Genomic DNA, 18,739 nt, shown 5'->3' with positions numbered 1-18,739 from the left:
TTGGAGTCAAACTGTTCTGTGAATTCTCCTCACTTCTTGTGCAACAAAACTATTGTGGTGTTGCAACTCTGCATATTTCAAATTTTTTATTTCTTTTTCAAAAGAGGATTACAGCAATTGGTTACATGCATTATGCTGGAAACAATATAGTTCTCTTTGACAATGTGCGGCTCAGCACAACAGCGAATCTCACATCCAAAATGCAAATGGACCGGCAAATGCATTTGCTTTCTATAAAGAGGTGAAGTCCCACCCTTTCCAGTGTCCCCCCCCATAGGACCTTACTTTGGAATAAATCTGTACAGTAGTCAATGGAGAAGTTTTTTTGATCTCATTTGAATTGTGCCGCGAATTACACATTTGATATTTGTCAATTTAAAATAAATTTGTGCTTGACAAAAAAAGTTGCAGTTTGACGTAGGTTTGTAGTATCAGTGAACTACATGTCTCGCACAATGCACGTAACCAGCACGGCCGTTACCTTGGCTTGCCAGCTAGTTAGGCAACATAGCTACGTATATCCATGTACAAATGTAACATTATCCTACCTGATGTGTTTTATCCAGCCACTCTCTTTATAAGCCAGGAAAGAACGAGTGAGACTCTGTTGTTCGTGTGAGTAAATCCTCGGAGCTTCAGCAAGAGACGCGTCAACTACGCGACTTTCAGGTGTGGAGTTCTTCTAATTTATGTATTTTCAGTCTTATACTTCAACAGTTTTACGACAAAAGGCAACTCTGTTGACATGCAAAACTATAGTTTACAAACGATTATGACAAACATGTGTAATCCAAGGCACAATTCAAACATGATCAAATAATTACTTGTATCTCGCCATTGACTACCGTACAGATTTTTCCAAAATAAGGTCCCAAGGTCAACCAGAAGGGGCGGGACTTTGCCTCACAATAATGTTAGTAAAATAGGAATTGGAAACACTACATAAACCTTTGTATTGCTAATGAACAAACTTTACTTAACGTTGTTACTTTCCTGTATCGTTGCCTGGTTTCCATATGAATAACAATGACCACTGTGCTTTACTGGTCTTTGACATTTAGTTAAGCATATTTTCATGATGACATTAGTTGTAGATAGAAATATTACCTGAAGAACAAAATTGTCAGTGCCTTGTTCGGTCCTGTGTACTGTCTTCAGGTATTCTTTTTAACGCCTTACACAAAGCCTTCACCAATAAGGTGGGTCAGCTTATAAGTAGCCTGAGGTGGAAAAAAAAAGTCCCAAAGAAAAAGTCTGCAAAGCATTGGCCGCTCCACTGGCCTGCTTCCTATTAAGTTACGTTTAATGCCATAAGCGCACAGTAATAATCAAAGGCGACCCAAATGAGCAAATCAACATTTGTATCGTCTCAGAGCTTCTCTCATGTGGATTTTGAAAGCTAGTCATTGAGAGGACAGTGTTTAAAATGAGTTTAGTATGAAAATCCACCCAAAATTATAAAAGTGAAGGTCACAAAAATGATCCAAGACAAAAATAATACAAAATATGTACATTAATTATAAATGCATGCTCTATATATATATATCACATTTCCTTATGTCTCCTTTATGTCCATATGTCCTCTCCAGTACAAAGTCTTCCATAGAGGTCATCCAGGGAACTATATGGGGCCGGTTCTTCCACACAGCTCTGGGATCAGCTGGTCACCTCGCTGTTTTAAATGTCACGTTTGTTTTGGCTGTTTGTCAGTGTTTCACTTTCCCAAGAAATAGTTTGCAAATCAGCAAAAATATCAATGTGAACAATCCTTTGTGTGAAATCTTTTGCTGGTGTGAACGCGAAGAGAGAATGTCTATCTTTATGTGTTCATACCCTGTGAAGGACAGCTCCATCCTCCCATGACCCTTTGCAGGATGAACCGGTTAGAAAAAAATAACGGTTGGATGGGATGTGTTGATGGAACAGTGCGTGCCGTGTGTAGCTGGTCTCGGGTCAGCGCATTAAGGTGAAGTAGCTTGTGGACTGGAGGGAGCACTACTTACTGTAGGTGGGCCAAAGGACAGCTGAACTTATATCTTTATAAAATCAGTGGAAGTAGATTTCAGAACTGTGGGTCTTGATTAAGTTGTCCCTGACGTCAATGGTCTGAAACATGTACTCGGATTATTGTCAATATTTCCATGTTTTCTATTCGGAGAGTATGTTGGGTAATTAACACCAGTAGCGATATGCTTTTGTGATCATTAGCTGCCTTTGATGTTACTACTGCGGTCTTCCTCTGTATTTACTATTCTCACAATCTAACTTCCCTTAATGTTGGAGCATAACGCAGACGTAATCAGCCGCGTCATTTAAGTCGCTTTTCTAGATCAATAGCACCCAAAACATGATGACGCACAGAGTAATCAAGACTTGTGTTAAAATGATTGATTAAGGTTACTAATGATTAACTATTTGGAGCATTGCAAGAGTTACCTGGGATTTAACGAAGTGATTATATGCAAAAGGAGACAGAAATGCAATGTGATTGCACACCGAATTGACTTTATTGCACTGAAAAGGGCGACAGGGTTTAATTGCAGCCTTTGGCAATACATTTGTGCAAGTGTTGCAAGCAACAATACTCTCTCTCTTTCTTTCTCACGCAGACACACCTAATTACTACTGGGGTCGCCTGTAGTTCCGATAGGGTTTTCATGGCAACACAAAGGAAATGAGTGACTTGATCGCTGATGCTTATCCGTACTAGAGGGCACTGGGGGAAGTTGTTCAGCTTGTGGTACGCAAAAAAACACAGTTTCACAAGTCACTTGAAGGCGCTTAGCTCCAAATTCAGAGTCTATCTGTGATTGAGGGATTGCCTCCACACAGCTCTCGACATGGCGATGGCTGAGCCGGCCAAGAGCAGCTAACGGCGCTCACAGCGCAAACAGTGCAAACAACGGTAACAGTGCTGACAGAGCGGACAGTGTTAAGGCAAACAATGCCTTGGGTCAGGATGTCAATTGAGCGCAGTGCAGAGCGGTGGCGATTAGCTAGCTAACTCGCATGCAGTAACACGCACGCGCGGGCAGCCCGGCTATGTAAACAAAGCACAGAGAATCTCTGATTACAACACACAGAGGGAGACGGACTTCATTCTCTGGTCAGGTAGACATTACTTCCTTATGTCTTTACATAGCATATAGTTGTTCGATACTAAATGAATGCTCTGAATATTAGATTTAGCACCTTCAATATCAATATACAAAATTGTCCTTGTTATTGTCTGATATTGGGACTTGGGACTATTATTGGGTAACAAAATGAGTAATGAGTGGACAACTTTTGCAGTATTATCCTTTTTCAAATAAACTTAAGAGTTCTACTGTGTGAGCTTTTACAACTTGTCAACTTGAAGTACAGTACTGACCATTACTAAGCACTGACACATCTTAAAATGTTACATTTAAATTTGAAAAGGAACAAGACACCTCATTTAAAAACATAAATCTATGGCTTGCACGCTCTCAATTATACTGTATCTATGATGAAACACTTTATTTATTTATTTATTTGCACTGCAGCAGGAGATCAGTTACACGTGTCGGGAACAAGAAAGGCTTTCAGTATGAAAAGTAAGGAATGAATTTAGTTCCACAACTTATCTATCTACAGTACACTGTTGGACAAGAAGTTGCACACGTCGGTGTGACCAAGCATGACAGGTTTGGTGGTCTAAAAGGATGGCTCTCTGAAGATGGGAGCTCGCCCTTCAGGGTCAAATCGGCTTCATATGCTGACCTCTGGGGCAAGGTCATCCTACAAAGGTGAAAGGTTGAAAAGTTGGAAATCTCACTGTTGTTTCTTCTGGCAGAACTGAGGCATTGTTTTTTTCTGGGTGTGGGACGGAATACAAATATAGAGACGGGGAAAGAGTGAGAGTGAGCAAATATGTGTTCTCACCCGAAAGATATTTGGGATAGTAATAGACCAGACGCATGGTGAGCCCATAAGACGGTGTCTCTTTGCACACAGATGCCTGAAAGCCTGTTACTTAGCATCCCCATTGTGGGAGGGCCCATATTGCATAATATCAGCACACAACACAGAGCCAAAATGTCCCCCAGAAAACCTGAAAGGACAAACTCTGGCTCAGGGGCTCCATCTCTTGGGCCTCTGGGCCTTTGCCCGGTAGACCTGTGTGGTAATGTATCCATTACACGACATATGGAGAAATATCGCTCATGCCTATGGCGCTGTTTGTTTTTTCATCACTTGGTGCACCAGCCTAACAAATCACTTGTCCACATAAATTTGGATATCTGGAGTACCTACCAACCCAAACAAACTTTGAAATAAGACAACCCAGTCAGTTTTTATGGGCTGTTTGGATCAGAAAACATGCCATCAAGCCAATCTGATGTGGCTCCCCTTCTTATGTCACATGCATTAGAAGACATCACCCCCCATCTGAGTATCGGCTTGAGAACTACCTTTAAATATATATAGAGGTGTGACTCATTTTTCTCGCATTTTTCAGCTATATTCAGACACACAGTTTGAGAAGAAACATTGTTTTTTTTAAAGCATGTAAACATGTTGTAGAAACCAAAATACATGTATGAACCTGAAAATGAGCATAATAGGTCCCCTTTAATGTTACTTTTCATGGGTTTTTATAATAATAATTTCCGGGTAACAGTTTGATATTTTAGAAACCCGATCACAGATCAACCAGCTTCCTGACAAATCACTCAGCACTGCCTCAGAGAAGCACTGCTGCCTTCAAAAGATTCTCACAACACGGCTCATTGACTCCAAAGTGATTTGTTCAACAAATTCCATTTCCTCGTGCATCAGAAATGATAATTACACATGAGAATTGGCAGAGATCAAGGATGGCTCGCCCGTCGAATTGAAATCTGTGAAGGCTCTCGTGGCCTGTGCGCGAAACAAGCTATCAATTGGAAGGTTGAACATCTTTTCCCTTGAGTGAATGTCCGGAGGAAGAGCAGAACATCAATAGCTGGCTTCATTAAGATCAAACAGACATTGAATGTGAGTGAGCAGGTTGCTGTACGAAGCCAAGTTCTACCATCTTAATTAAAATCCCTACTGTGATCCTGCAAATGTCCGTAGGCTCCAAAGGCTGTGTAGCTTCTTAGAACTGTGGGATGTTTGTTTTTTTGGTGGCATGTTTTAAAGGAAAATATGTCTGTTAGAGCCAAATATGGTGTTATAAATACCAGTGTATTTCTTTGTGTGTACATTGGGTGGCGCTGTGTTCCTCTCCTGGGCTCAGGTATATAGGTCCTGAGCTCGCTGTGTTTGTCAGGTGTTTGACCCCAGAAGTGCAAACGGTTTTGACCGCGATACGCTACACATTTACTGCATCGTGGGAAAGAGTGGCTTTCGTGTACATTGTTCCACGACAAAAATAAATGCGCTATCGATCATTAAACAAAGGTCTCTGTGATGTGTTAAATGCACCACACCTCACAGATAGTTTAGCATAGCCTACAGCAAGCGCGTCAACCAGGCTACTCCGGAGGGAGGAGCACCTCAGGAGCTTACAGCCACACGACTGGGCTTCTTTAACAATGTCTGTACTTTCTTACTGATCGTTAGATGAGTAGATTGATACTGCTTCACTAAGGAACAAATAAATGATCACTGCACGTAACACAGCGTCTCATTGCAAATAAACACATTTCCAAAACGTGAAGCTCTGCGATTAAGTCCGGTGTGTAGCCGAGGCGATTGGGGCACAAGTAGTAGTTGGTAGTGGTCGTCGGAAAATAGAAACTTGAAGACAGCCTGTGCTCAGTAGTGGGTCACGTTTCCAGATCTCAGGTTTCTGAGCAGAGTGGGGTTCTGTAAAGTCAAATAACACGACCAAGTAGTCAGACAGATGCTGTATAATGCGTCAAGTAAACCCAAAAGACAGTGTTCAGTCAAGAGTGTGGCCATGGTGCGGCCATTTACAGGCCGCAGCATGTGAAATGACTGTACTGAATGAACAAAACTCACTCGGCTACTCGCCGCCTGTGAGGGACAACGAATGAGTACATTGAAGTCAAAATTCGGAGCGCCATGGGAGGGAAGTTCAGAGAATATGGTTGTAATTTTCCTGTCAGGGTTAAAGGGGGCTTTGAGCTAAGAGGCAGGGCGAGACGATCACAGAGCTGAGCAATTTAAAAGAAGAGAGACTGATGGAGATAGACGTACACATCCTACATAGTTTATGAAGAACATAAAATAGCGGCACATTTTCCTGACATCTGACTGATTTAGGGGCTTGACAATCATCACTGTAATGTTCTCACTTTTGAATCCCCTAGGGCTCAATTACACCGCACATCTTACCAGTGCACACCTCTCTTTTTGCAGTCTCTCTGTCTCCCCTCTGTATTTACAGGGTCAGTCACAGACCAAACATCATGGAGTTTGGCGTTTGTCAGTGTTTTTTTTTTTGCTTCAGGGCAAAATGGCTGCAGTGACGTTTAGTCTGAACTTTGTGCCAACATCTCTCCTGGTGTTTGTGTGATTTAGAGTGTGTGCACTTTGGCATGTTTGAAGTGTGTGTGTGTGTGTGTGATTCTGTGTGCTAAACACACTGACCAGCTTTCAAACTGTCTCTGGGTTTCATTTCAAAACTCATTGGTTTAGTATGTGTTTAGTTTATTTATCCCCTTTTCATTTATTTTCTTGTCAATGTTGTTGCATCGCGATAAAAAGAGTGGCATGTGATTAACATACTTGAATATTTGATTCGTGGTTCTTAATGCAATAAGCGTTTTGAAAAGCCCACTTGAAAAAATATTAGTGTAGATAAATCTCTAATATTCTGTTGAGGTGGTATTGTATGGAATGGTGTTTGTACTGACCCGATTTCCATGAAACTTGGTGGAAGGGTTAAACATGGGCCAAGGAAGAACCCATTCATTCTTCTTCATCTGTGCCACATCTGTGCCACATCTTGCAATATGAAATTGTTTTCACTTTCACAAGGCATTGAATCGACAACTTGGGCTACACTGTATAGAAATACGGCACCGACATGATAAGTATTCCTTTACTGACAGATAACCGATGCAAACTTAAACACTGACGTCATATTTCATTGGCATTGCACCACACATACACACACTCACCATCTTTATTGCATGCACACCACACATTCCCTCTTATCTGCAGAACTCATAAAACCCTGTTTAACTGACACACAGGGACACACACCTGCCTGAACACACAATAATGCGTTTTTTACCATTTTTATTATTTGGCATTTATTGACGATGACGTCGCGCAGCGTAAACCATGGCAACTGCCTCCTCAATTTACCTTGGCTGAATGCCACTACAGTTATCTCGTATGCACTTTACATATTTGCAGGTGAGTTTGGCTGTTTCACTGGCATTTCATCACAGCCTCACAACACGTCCACACTGCTAGTAAAAAATTCAATAAAAGCAGAACAGATACAAGGAGTAAACACTCAGACCTTACGTCATTCAGGGAGCTACAGCTCCTCAGCTCAATGCCACAGATCCGACTTGGCTACAGAGCAGCGGCACATGAGAGGGTAGGAGTTCAGTATCCGGATAGAGCTCTTCAGCCAGGTTGATGTCTGCCAGTTAGAATGCAACCTCAGAGCTATTGTAGTGACATATTTGCCAGTACATTTAAATCAAGAAAAAAAAACCACACATGATAGGCAGATTTATTATTTATTTGAGCTTCATTTGCCATTAAAATGCTTTTTTTGATGAGTAAGTCACTATTTTATTCTCTTTCCCTACATTTCTCAGTCCCTTTGTGCATGTTGTCATTCATTAATATTAAAGTGTTGACAAAGAATGAGTGAAGGCTGCACAAACATTGCCAATAAGAGCTCTGTGTATGTTGTGTGTGTGTGTGTGTGTGTGTGTGTGTGTGTGTGTGTGTGTGTGTGTGTGTGTGTGTGTGTGTGTGTGTGCGTGTGTGTGTGTGTATGTGTGTAATACACACAGCATTACTAATGGAGTCATCAAGACCCCTGGTTGCCGCTTTCTTTGTTTGGCTTTATTGGAATAAGCTGTTGTTCACAGATGAGCTTCATGCTTATTGATATAGATCGATAAACAATTACTGGTCTCTTTGCCTGGCGAATTCCCATCAAGCTTCCTTCTGTGCCCAAAGAGAGAGAGAGAGAGAGAGAGAGAGAGAGAGAGAGAGAGAGAGAGAGAGAGAGAGAGAGAGAGAGAGAGACTCTCTCTCTCTCTGAAGATTATTATTATTATTCAAAGAAATGCTTTTGTAGAAGCAATGTCAAATTCTTTGGATAAAAAAAAATAAAAATAATTCAGTTTGAAAAGCCTTTAAAAGGTGTCCAGAGAGTATTCTGGCAGGAGTTGTTTGCTTGAAATGATCATCAGCTACTTTGACAAAGATAACATCCTTTTTCGAGTCTGTACAATTTTTAAGACATTCAGGTCACAGGTTGTGTAAAGTCAACTTAAGGCACTGGTTCGCTCTAGCAGATCAGTCTGGTTGGATGTCAACAGACATTTGATTCTCTTTGGGTCATTCATATATAAACGTCACATGGTGGTGGGGGAAGTCATGTGGGTCTTAATGTGGCTGCATGATGTGGACGTGATTGTAAGATTGTTGATTGAGGAAAAAGCAGCCCAGTGTGGGCGAAGGTGCTTCAGATGCTGTTGGGCAATCCAACAAGCGCGGATTGTTTGAGACATACCGAGGCACTCGGAGTCATCGCAGTCGACAACATATGGAGACTGCTTGAGAAGACATGAGGTAGCTGATAGTGATAAGTAGCCGACAGTGTTCTAGCAGGCCTTGCTTAGCAAGACAAACAATGGGAGTACCAACACTGTAGATAGCATTCCTCAGCAATACTAAAACATGTACAGCATTAAAGCAGGGATCCCAATGGCAGCTACAAGTAAAAAGGTCATAGACTGCAGGAAGTAGACAACAGTTGGTGAATGACATGGATACTGAAAACATATTTATCCCAGAAAATCCGACCATTGACTGTAGGGAAAAAATGTAAAGAAATTCTCACATACCTCTGGTTCAATCCTCAGCACTTTTTCAGACTGGTGATGAATGATTGAACAGATCAATAGACTGTATATAAGCAGTGGAGGTAGTAACTATCATTCATTGGTTTGTGGACCACGGTTTTGAAACCTTGAGTTTGGCATTTTGGCTGTAGCCATTTTGGTTTTTGGCAGTCACCGTCTCTTTGTACAACCGAAAGCTGAACAAGACTTTTTTAGGTGACCACAATGGTACAATTACCTTTTATGAACTGAAAACACACTGAAAGAGTCTAATGTTCTCAGACAAAAACATGGACAACACCCAGAAAACGCTTTGTTAATCACAAGGTAGACACGCCCTGAAGCATACTCTGTTTAATTGTATATTTACCCTAAATGGGACCATAATTTACAAAATTACCATCATGCCATATTGACGATGTTTACAATATTTAGTGTGATAATAAATCAAGTTAAAAAGTAGACATTTTCTCATAGACTTCTATACAATCCTTATTTTTGCAACCAGAGGAAACGCCCCCTTCTGGGGAGAAAGTATGCAATTTCACATTTTAAACTTGTGTCTCATAGATAAATATTATTCAAACTATGTGCTTTTAATTGTTGTGTAAACATCTCGGGCAAAATCCTAAAATGTGTAATATTTATAGTCAATAAGATGCAGCTCTGCTCAGTTGCAACTCTTTTGCCCTAATGTACACCATGGCTGGTAAAGCACTCAAGGGAGCTGCCGTAATTAGGAGTTCAGGTATGTAATACCTCATTCACCAACAAGAGCGTTGGGGATATTTTCTTTACATACAACCCCAAATAAGCGCTAATGCTGCAGTGACATGGGCATTAAGCTACACAGCAAAGATCTAGTTGTTTCATTAGTCTGAAAATCACCCTATAACATTTGGACGATGAACAGCCTCTGTTCTCAATAAATAATGATCCCTTTATTAAAAAAAATGTTTTCTGTCATGTTTGCGGGGTGGTTTTGCTTAGTTTGCGTGACAATGCCATTCAAAACAAGCACAGAGGCCAATTCAGGGAACAGAGCCAGGACGGGGAGTTCACCTGGGGATCCCTCAGGAGCAGCAAGGGGGAGGTTAGTGGAGGGTGGGACATCTGTGCTGCCCAGCTAGATCTGTCAACAACAGAGCCCTGATTTGGATAACTACTTTAGTTAGGCAGGGATGGATATAGAGAACATTTCACTTACTGTAAAATTAAATGTCATTTTAGCTTGGACCAAAGGGTTTAGTGGATGTTAACTTTCCATTTTAGACAAAACTAGTGTCTAGTTGTCTAGTTATTTAAAAAATTGACTGAATGAGACCTTATTTTAAGACCAGATCGAGAGATGTTGTTAAAAAGCTTCAGACCACTTGAACAGTTCACTGATGCCGGTGACTAACGAACTAACAGCAGGAGCATAAAGTGTTTATATTGCAGACAGTGCATTAACAGCAGCAGAGAGAAAGTGTAATAAAACATACCTACTGAGACTGGACCGCGTGAAAGCTGAAAGGACGGCTGCTGTGTTGAGTTAAGTGGTCCCGAGAGAATTGAGATGATAGTGATGTTAGCGACGGGCAATTATACAGGCTGCATCAGCCGCGGTTATATTAGCAGCCTCACTCACACTGTGCCTCTCAACGACGCTGTAGCCGTTAGCTTGGATTGAGTGTAGTTCATACAGAGTGTGAGCACATGTACTCTCACAAGAACATGTGTCCATATATTCACCCAACATATGCAGTCTTTCACACCCGTCGTGCAAATGTAGGACTTTAACATTTGATTGATAATTCAATCTGAGGCGTTTATGCTTGTTCGGACTGTGACATTATATAATTAGATAGTAGTTATTGCAAATGGAAATTGCATATTGTAATTTCATATTAGCATTCATGCTAACATGCCTATGTTTAACAGTTAAAATAATTACCATGTAACTATTTGCATTTGATGTGTTAGCATGATGATTAGCACGAAACACACAGTACGAATGAGGCTGATGATGATGGTGCTTGAAGGAAAGTTAAGGGATCACCTTAGTGCCATTTATCCTTTGGGGGGAATGATTGTATGTACCAAATAGCATGGCAATCCATCCAATAGCTGTTAAGACATTTCACTCAAAACCATAAATGCGGAGCGCTTGATGATGGTGGTGGAGGAAAAGTCAGGGGATCAGCAAATTTAGCAAGATAGATCTTTCGGAAACCATGAATGCCACTACCAAATTTAATGGCATTCCATCCAATAAGTTGTTGAGAAATTGTTTCTGAACTCAAGGGGTGGACCGACCGAGCGATAGATTGACACACCAAGCATTGCAACTTTGGAAGACACCCACTGAAATTGTCTAAATTTCATCAGTCAATGCCTCATTTTAGCTTCAGATAAATTGTGGAGAAACTCTATCTGTATTTGGGCATTTGGGCAACTGTTTTAGGACTGACCAAAAATGTACTTACAACCCTACCCTAACCTGATATGAAAAGCATTATTACACACCAACGTTGAATACAGTCAACGTCTTCTGCGGTGAGAGTATTCATTAGAGCTAATAGTGTCTCTGAAAATAGTTTTTAATGGCAGGGGGATACGGTAATAGGAATCACAGTGGGACGTGATCCTTTTAATAAGGAAGTATAAGGGGATGGGACTGATGAATTTGAAGCCTAGGGAGCTTAAGTCGTAGGTTTCACTGAGATAGACTGAAGAAATACTATCCCTCACAGTGAGTCATTTAATCTAAGAGTCATTATTTTTTGGTTTTTACAAACTAGTAAAGACAATTTAAGACAGAGAAATTACATGTATGTATTAACAAAATGTGTTTATAGATCACAGAGACAGAAATACTAATAAAAAGTAGGCATTTACCACTGAAAGCTAGTGACACACTCCACTGCCAGCCAGTTGAGTGGGATTTGCTCACCCTGCCACAAAGTTTTTTTTTTTTTTTTTTTTTTAAATCTTGAAGAAAACTATTGTATTTGTTCAAGCTGCACACATTTCACAACCTGCTGCATTTGTGGTAAAATATTGGTTTATTTGTGGCTCAATGTACGCATTGTAAAGATAATTTTTATGGTATTATTGTAGACAACACTTAAACTGTTACGGTACATTATTGATGATATCTATCTAATTACACAGTTAAGTAGGTGATATTAGCTCATATGATACGAAGGACTGGTTCTTGGAAAATAGACAGAATTATTATATCTGGTGATATTGAGGAGACATAACGTCTACGGCGCACAGCTTGACAATGCTTTACAACGATGTTCGTCTTGACCATGTTGATAATTGGCTAATCATTGGTCCCCCTGATTGGTCAGAACCATAGTAGCCATAAGCTTCTGCCGCAATCAGTGCTGCTTACCGTATTTTAACATAATTTATGTTACGTTATTGTATTACGTAACATTGGTCATTTTTCATTTGCTTACCGTCTAGCCGTCCTCTAATGATGATGCGACTAAGTTGGGGTTGTGTTTACATGCTGTGGACTGTAGTAGCACCAGGCAGGTTTGAAATGCTGGGCTTGCTGGAAAGTTAAGGGATCACCTTAGTGAAATCACAGCTAATGCTACATGGATAACAGTTGTGTGTAACGGAGGAAACGCTACACCATATATTCAGTGTTTTCTGAGAAAAGAGGCTTGTTTCTCCACCGGCCCTGAAGCCAGTCCACTCCAATTGGCACAAGTTGGTATTTCCCTTGGACAACTAGCAGGCTGCTAATTGTAGGGCCATGATCCGTCAAATACATCTTTTTAACCTCATCTACGGTTGACACTGGCTTTGCGATCCATCTTAATTATTCTTGCACTTGACCTTTCCTGTTCCCTCTACCTATGAAGTATGAGTGCAGTTTCTTTGTGTTGAGGTGGGCGTAGCAAACTGCGTTACAAAAATGGATGGGCCATTAGACTCCCATCTGCCATCCTGTCTACATGCTTCATAGCCGAGAGTGTACTGACTTATTGCATTATTGTTTGGTAAAGGGCCTGCGGCACAAATATCATCCCGGTGTCTCTGCCTTCCATTCAGGATATTTCTTCACTTTTCCAATGCTGGATTTTCAAAACATTTCCATCCTATCCACCATTTTTTCATTCCTCTGCCATCTGGTAAGAGATTTGCAGACTTCTAGCCAGTACGGTCGGCCATACTGGTCAACAGCTTCTCTTCAAAAGATATTAATGTTTTCCCTGTCCCCCTTGAACTCCCACCCACCATCTGCCCGACCCTTCATGACTGGAATCAAGAATTCCAGCATGCTTCAGCAAAACCAGTTGGCACAAAGTGTAGTCTGAACACATTTGATGGCAGAATTGTTGATAACCACCATCGAAGGCCGGGTGAAAAGACAGACGTCACAGTGGGGAGACTCTCAATGGACTGCTGTAGTCTATAAAGCTAGGGTCAGGTAACCAATGGGAGTAACCAAGCTAGAACTACGACTAGCAAGCTAATCTGTCGCAAATGTACTGCTGGTTAACTGCTATCTGTGGGTTGGAGAACATTTTTTATTAGTTTTCCAAAAATCGAATGGTGCAGTGGATACATTTCAGAATTGACTGTTGAAAATTATGTCTTTTTTTACTACAATGGCATTGAGCCGTGGATTCTTCACTATCGTACATATCTCCAGTCAGACACTGTTTAAGAAACACACAAGCACTTTCTATGAAGCATGCTGTTGTTATAACTGACTTTCCCACGTCACCATCCTCTTTCCCATTGTATCCTGTCTCTTATTCATTACCTCTGCGTATACTGGGGCTTAATTAAACACCATATTGTCTGACTGTGCGAGTGTGTATGTTTATTCCAATGCACACACTATAGAGAAATTAGCTCATTAGAAACATGAACTCCAACAATTGAACTGGTCACATTTACATCACGATTGTTAAAAACAAATGGGACATTTTTTGTCCACTGTTGACTTATTGCACCAATTAACTTCTACCAGGAGATGCAGTGACCCAAAACAGTATTGGTTTATGCTTAAGTGGAGCCCAATAATTAGTTTTACTGTTAGCACAGGCACTGAAACTGACGTGCAATTAAACAAATGCATCTAAATGCATATAGCATGATTGCAGCCAGTGGCCAAGGGTCTTAGGGGTTTAGTTGATGGTAGCAAATTGCTTTGGTCAGCTCATGTAGCCACTGAATCTATTAGAAATTTACATTTTTACATACACAAACGGATGCAAGCACAAACAGGTACCCATATAAATGCATATATATGTACGCACAAACTCTTAGAGGCAACAAAAAAAAGAAGCTTAAATGCAAAAGAAAATTTCACTGAGGCTTCCGATGTGTTTGGGAAGATTTAAATACCTTCCACTAGTACCTCAAGGGCCTGAAATCTGCGTGTGAGCGAGAGAGTTTAAGTGTGACAGCACTTCTGCAGGTCTGTGAAGATGCCTTGAGGATATTTCACGGCTTAAGAGATAAATTATCATCTTCCCGACTGTGTTTGCACAGTGTAGACACTCAGAGACAGCAGGGAGAGCAGAAGAGGCCCGATAAAGTCTGTCAACTCTCACTTTGCTTCCATCTCCTATACATAACTCACAATACCTTTTATGTATTTTTTTTAAAGTAATTCCCTCAAAATTGTATCTTGCATGGGTTCCTCTATACCAATGATTCTGGTGGGTCGCGGACCCGTTTTCAGTGGGTCGCGGGCCTTTGCCTGGGGAAAAAAAAAAAATCTGTGCTTTTATTTTGAAGGGGATTTTTTATGCAGCGGAGTGCCATCTATTCACACTCCTTAACAATGTTTGGCGTTAATGCCTTGTAATGATAATATCAGCCAAGGATAAACTGAAAACTATACCTCTGTCAAATGACACTATAAGTAGGCGAATTGAAGACATGTCGGATGACATCAAACAACAGACCACAGCTCGGATTTAGGCAAGTGGTTATTTTACATTACAAATGGACGAATCTACACATAACACACAAAGCAATTGTACTCGTTTACGTGAAACGTGTGGGACGGGGACTTACAGGAACAATTTCTCAGCACAAGAGAGCTCCCTACTACTACGACTGCAGAGGACTTTTTCAGCTCAGGTTTAAACTACACCGTCTTTACATTAAATACATTTGAGAAGTTGAAAGTTTTCTTCGATTTGGGTCGCAGCTTGTCATTTAGGGGTGATGGTGGGTCCCGCAGCCAGACCAGTTGAGAACCACTGCTCTATACCATCTACAGGTTAATGAAATACTTCAACTCCATAACTGCAACCATACTCTATGCCCTTCATAATGGGGTCATGGAGTTGTTTGATTTGCATGAACTTGCCTAGCATTAGATTTGTGCTGTACAATGTTTCCTTTTTAACATTTCACACTCTAAATGGCTTGTGTTGGCCCCAACACAATTAATAGCAGACCACCTCAAGATGTCACTCAGATAGAACCAGGACATTCTGATGTCGCATTTCAAAATTAAAGCCCTTCAAAATCTCATTCATGAGCTAACTTCAAATCACATTCATGAGACAATTTGTCTAATTTCAGATTAGATTTTAGAGGAAATGGTGCATAGTTACAAAATCATTTCACCACTGGTTAACAAAGGTAGAGGAGTGATATCGAGACAGATCGGTGAATCATCCAGATCAGCTGCAGCTCAGTGATCTTCTGCAATGCACTAGTCACATTACTGAAGGGTTTATTTATTTATTTTACTTTTGTAGATTTTTTTTTGTTTTTAATCAAAGATAAATGTTAAACAGAGGAGGATTACAAACAGATGGCATTTCACATTCCAGTGCATTTATATTAATTTCTATTCATTACAAATTGGCATAGTTTGTGCCCAGGACTGGAGGGCTCTGCAGCGGGTGATTAAAACCGTCCAGAACATCACTGGTACCCATCTACCGAGCATCGCTGATATCGGTGAGGCTATAGGTGCCTGTGCAGAGTCCAAAAGAATAAAAAAGACAATGCTCGACCACAGCAACATCCTGTTCAACCTGCTGCCGTCTGGCATACCACCAGACAGAGCAGCTTTATTCCTCTGGCTGTAAGACTCCTCAACTCTTCCTCCGTTTTTCCATCATAAAAAAGTATGTTTTGCTTTTCTCATGTGGCATAAAGGGACATTTCATTGTGCAACCCTGTGTTGTAGAATTACAATAAATGAATCTTGGAACTTCCACACCCACCACCCCTTCAACCATCACTCCATTATACTCAATCCTAATTCCTTGCTAGCTTTAGGCAAACCCTTGACAAAGCCTTCTAGCAGCAGTGGGTGTTATGACTCTTGTTCTTTTGAGCAAAGGAGGAAGTAGTCTCACGTTGGTAAGATGTCGGGGTGAATGGACAACACATTCTGACTCCCAACCCTTCAAATATTGAGTCAAACTATGACGCTCTAGGTAGCGTCACTTTTAGACGTGTTAGGGACAGAGTTTCAGTTTCAGCTCATTGGATGAATAGTGTTCAAAATATCTGTTTATTAAATCCATATAACTTACACGGTAGGTTTACTTAGTTTTTAGATTTACTTGGTTAGCCTCAGGCAACAAAACTACTTGGTTAAGTTTCAGGAAATAGGTTGAAATAAGTATGTTTGTTAAGTAAAACAAAAGTAAGGTAAAAGAACAAAAAATAATTGGACAAGAACAGCGTTCCCCTTGGTGAAAGTCCTGTGTTTGTTTGACCCCCTAAGGCCCACTGCCATTTTGTTGCCCGATCAGACAGAGCATTTTTTACAGTTTGCAAACGAGTGATTAGTGCTGACGTTAGTGTTAACACAAACCCTGAACTGTACGCTTCCTAATAGTTCACAGTACCGGTAAGATAATGAAAACAACTTACCTAAAATCTCATAATTCCCTACAAATTGCCTCCAGGCTGGCTGTTTTCTGTTCAGAGCAGAGTAACTACGGTTGATAAAGTCATATTGCTCCGGGTATCCAGGAATCAATGCACCAAACGTCCGTCCAGCTGGGGACCTCGGTTTGCATGTCTCTCTTCTCATTTTCTGTCATATCTCTAATGTCGCTGTCCGATTAAAAAAAAAAAAAAAAAAAAAAACATTTAATAAAAGGTATGACCCCATCCATTAAAGCCATCCACAAATACATCAATCTCAGAGATCTGCCACGTTAAGGTTAAGAAACTGTAGGGTGGAACTGGATGTGTTCAGTAGGAGAATGATTCAAATTCTAAACTACCCCATCAACTGATATGCACCCACTTCCCCCTTTAACGCAACGATACTGAATAATGACCAGCTTTCTCTCTGGATCTCAGCAAAACTTTTCTGGCAGGGAAAAAAGTAAAAACTCTCAAAATTGCGTTTTGGCCGAACTCTTCCTATTCTTTTCTTGGCTTTGGTGCGCTACTCATTTACACTGGGAATTGCTTTTTACGAGTCCTGCCAACCCAACAACCCATGTCACATTTTGAAAATGCCGTGCATGATTAAGGTTGAAAAAAAATGCTCATTCCTGTTGTTCACTGACATCCAACAATGCTAACTAGTTTTCGGTACTTCTGGACAGCGCTGAGAAATTAGAAATTCTGTTGCGTTTTGTGATATGTGCGTGGCACCTATCATGCATATGTTCTTGAAAGAAAATACACGCTGCTCTTGCAGCAGCAGTAGTGTGTGTGTGTGTGAAACACCTCCGTTTCTCTCCCAGGACACTCGCTGTCTCGCTCACACTTACAGCCAAGGTGCTGTTTTTTTTTTCTCTTCTGCTCAATATGTTATAACTAATCCTTACTGGGTTATCTCTCCAGCACAGACACACCGTGAGTGTGTGTGTTTGCATGAAATGAAGATTAGTTGCATTAGCAGTTATGGGGTTTGGCCTGTTTTTATTTATTTTTTCTCGGGCATTTATGTACAAATATACGAGCTTAAACTGCGTGTGTGTATTCTGTATGTGTGTGTGCGCTCAGGTGTTGCCCTGGGAATGTGTTAAAGTGTGAAGAATGTGAAGGCCAAACAAAATCACCTGCGACAGCCAAAGGGAAGCTGGATTGAAGCGATTGTGAGGGGATTTCTGCACTTTTATCCCACAGCTATTTCCCGCTGCTCTTTCAGTGGCTCTGCAAGGAATCTGGTATAATTTCCAACAACAGCAGAGGAAGTTGGTCGTAGAATGTTGTTTGGCATAAGAGCATGGCATTTCTGAAAGGAGTGACAATCAATAAAGTAGGCCTCTTTCAATGCCAAAGGGCTCCTTTCCAGCATCTGGCTATTTCTCTCTCGCATGCACATACAACTGTACATAAGATCCCTCGCTTCTCTCTCTGCTGCAGTCTCGCAGTCACAATGAGGATTCAAAAAAAGTCCACACACATACAGGCAGAGGATGGAGTCCGGAAAAAACTGATGTGACAGTGGGATTTATTGCGTCCTAATAATTCAAAAGTGTGTGAGCAACGGGAGGGACCGCGAGGGAGGGAGGGAGGGAGGGGGCAAGGGAGTGCAAACATAAAGAGCCAGAGAAGATGAAAAATGAAGGAAGAGAGATAGACGGCAAGTAGCTATATTTCTTAGTCGACGTGTCAAGAGTAAACCGTTCTGTTATCAATTCTGGTAAAAAAGGAAACATATTCATCAAACTCAAGTGTTTTATTTGAGGTTTTCCTGTTGGAGATCAGTGAAAGGGAAAACCGAGAAAAACCCATTTAGACCCAGACTGAACATGCGATCTAGATCT

The 18,739-nt window shown here is 40.9% G+C and overlaps 1 long non-coding RNA gene across 1 annotated transcript; it reads right to left on the bottom strand.

Annotated features, from left to right (window-relative positions):
- Positions 1-16,496: 16,496 nt before the first annotated feature.
- Positions 16,497-18,416, bottom strand: LOC142968569 (uncharacterized). The gene is made up of 2 exons (XR_012959042.1): positions 18,029-18,416; positions 16,497-17,066 (listed from the first exon to the last, which is right to left on the bottom strand). It is a non-coding gene; the product is annotated as an uncharacterized LOC142968569 (long non-coding RNA).
- Positions 18,417-18,739: the final 323 nt, after the last annotated feature.

The sequence above is a fragment of the Anarhichas minor genome, unplaced genomic scaffold (assembly GCF_050575085.1).
Source record: "Anarhichas minor isolate MPS153535 unplaced genomic scaffold, ASM5057508v1 ptg000040l, whole genome shotgun sequence".
NCBI classification, from domain to species: Eukaryota; Metazoa; Chordata; class Actinopteri; order Perciformes; family Anarhichadidae; genus Anarhichas; species Anarhichas minor.
The sequence above is the reverse complement of the archived record's forward strand: the minus strand, read 5'-3'. Positions and strand labels throughout refer to the sequence as shown.